Source organism: Halictus rubicundus, unplaced genomic scaffold (assembly GCF_050948215.1).
Source record: "Halictus rubicundus isolate RS-2024b unplaced genomic scaffold, iyHalRubi1_principal scaffold0326, whole genome shotgun sequence".
Taxonomy (NCBI): Eukaryota; Metazoa; Arthropoda; class Insecta; order Hymenoptera; family Halictidae; genus Halictus; species Halictus rubicundus.
In genome coordinates, this window is record NW_027488867.1 from 222,350 (window position 1) to 225,000 (window position 2,651).

A 2,651-nucleotide genomic window follows, 5' to 3' on the forward strand; every position below is an offset into this window, starting at 1 on the left:
TCATAACACCAAACTCGCTACAATTATTATTTATCGAGTTATTAGCAAATAATGGACGGATGTGCTACTCCGTCGACAAAACTCTGGAAATTTTTCTAAGTCCCACCGCTAAGAGGAAACTTTTTCCGTATCGGTCCTAGACGATTTTCGACGTGATATCACTGTAATATAGACGGTTTCTAACAATATATATCATAACACCAAACTCGCTACAATTATTATTTATCGAGTTATTAGCAAATAATGGACGGATGTGCTACTCCGTCGGACGTTCGACGAAAATTTTTCTAAGTCCCACCGCCAAGAGGAAACTTTTTCCCTATCGGTCCTAGACGATTTTCGACGTGATATCACTGTAATATAGACGGTTTCTAACAATATATATCATAACACCAAACTCGCTACAATTATTATTTATCGAGTTATTAGCAAATAATGGACGGATGTGCTACTCCGTCGACAAAACTCTGGAAATTTTTCTAAGTCCCACCGCTAAGAGGAAACTTTTTCCGTATCGGTCCTAGACGATTTTCGACGTGATATCACTGTAATATAGACGGTTTCTAACAATATATATCATAACACCAAACTCGCTACAATTATTATTTATCGAGTTATTAGCAAATAATGGACGGATGTGCTACTCCGTCGGACGTTCGACGAAAATTTTTCTAAGTCCCACCGCCAAGAGGAAACTTTTTCCCTATCGGTCCTAGACGATTTTCGACGTGATATCACTGTAATATAGACGGTTTCTAACAATATATATCATAACACCAAACTCGCTACAATTATTATTTATCGAGTTATTAGCAAATAATGGACGGATGTGCTACTCCGTCGGACGTTCGACGAAAATTTTTCTAAGTCCCACCGCCAAGAGGAAACTTTTTCCCTATCGGTCCTAGACGATTTTCGACGTGATATCACTGTAATATAGACAGTTTCTAACAATATATATCATAACACCAAACTCGCTACAATTATTATTTATCGAGTTATTACCAAATAATGGACGGATGTGCTACTCCGTCGACAAAGCTCTGGAAATTTTTCTAAGTCCCACCGCTAAGAGGAAACTTTTTCCGTATCGGTCCTAGACGATTTTCGACGTGATATCACTGTAATATAGACGGTTTCTAACAATATATATCATAACACCAAACTCGCTACAATTATTATTTATCGAGTTATTAGCAAATAATGGACGGATGTGCTACTCCGTCGACAAAACTCTGGAAATTTTTCTAAGTCCCACCGCTAAGAGGAAACTTTTTCCGTATCGGTCCTAGACGATTTTCGACGTGATATCACTGTAATATAGACGGTTTCTAACAATATATATCATAACACCAAACTCGCTACAATTATTATTTATCGAGTTATTAGCAAATAATGGACGGATGTGCTACTCCGTCGGACGTTCGACGAAAATTTTTCTAAGTCCCACCGCCAAGAGGAAACTTTTTCCCTATCGGTCCTAGACGATTTTCGACGTGATATCACTGTAATATAGACGGTTTCTAACAATATATATCATAACACCAAACTCGCTACAATTATTATTTATCGAGTTATTAGCAAATAATGGACGGATGTGCTACTCCGTCGACAAAACTCTGGAAATTTTTCTAAGTCCCACCGCCAAGAGGAAACTTTTTCCCTATCGGTCCTAGACGATTTTCGACGTGATATCACTGTAATATAGACGGTTTCTAACAATATATATCATAACACCAAACTCGCTACAATTATTATTTATCGAGTTATTAGCAAATAATGGACGGATGTGCTACTCCGTCGACAAAACTCTGGAAATTTTTCTAAGTCCCACCGCTAAGAGGAAACTTTTTCCGTATCGGTCCTAGACGATTTTCGACGTGATATCACTGTAATATAGACGGTTTCTAACAATATATATCATAACACCAAACTCGCTACAATTATTATTTATCGAGTTATTAGCAAATAATGGACGGATGTGCTACTCCGTCGACAAAACTCTGGAAATTTTTCTAAGTCCCACCGCTAAGAGGAAACTTTTTCCGTATCGGTCCTAGACGATTTTCGACGTGATATCACTGTAATATAGACGGTTTCTAACAATATATATCATAACACCAAACTCGCTACAATTATTATTTATCGAGTTATTAGCAAATAATGGACGGATGTGCTACTCCGTCGACAAAACTCTGGAAATTTTTCTAAGTCCCACCGCTAAGAGGAAACTTTTTCCGTATCGGTCCTAGACGATTTTCGACGTGATATCACTGTAATATAGACGGTTTCTAACAATATATATCATAACACCAAACTCGCTACAATTATTATTTATCGAGTTATTAGCAAATAATGGACGGATGTGCTACTCCGTCGGACGTTCGACGAAAATTTTTCTAAGTCCCACCGCCAAGAGGAAACTTTTTCCCTATCGGTCCTAGACGATTTTCGACGTGATATCACTGTAATATAGACGGTTTCTAACAATATATATCATAACACCAAACTCGCTACAATTATTATTTATCGAGTTATTAGCGGTTATTAGGAAGCGTGTTTACCGAGTTATTAGCGATCCGAGTGACACCCGGCCGTACTACATTCTGTTCTACAAATTGCACGGGTAAACGGCGGTTGGAAATGATGCT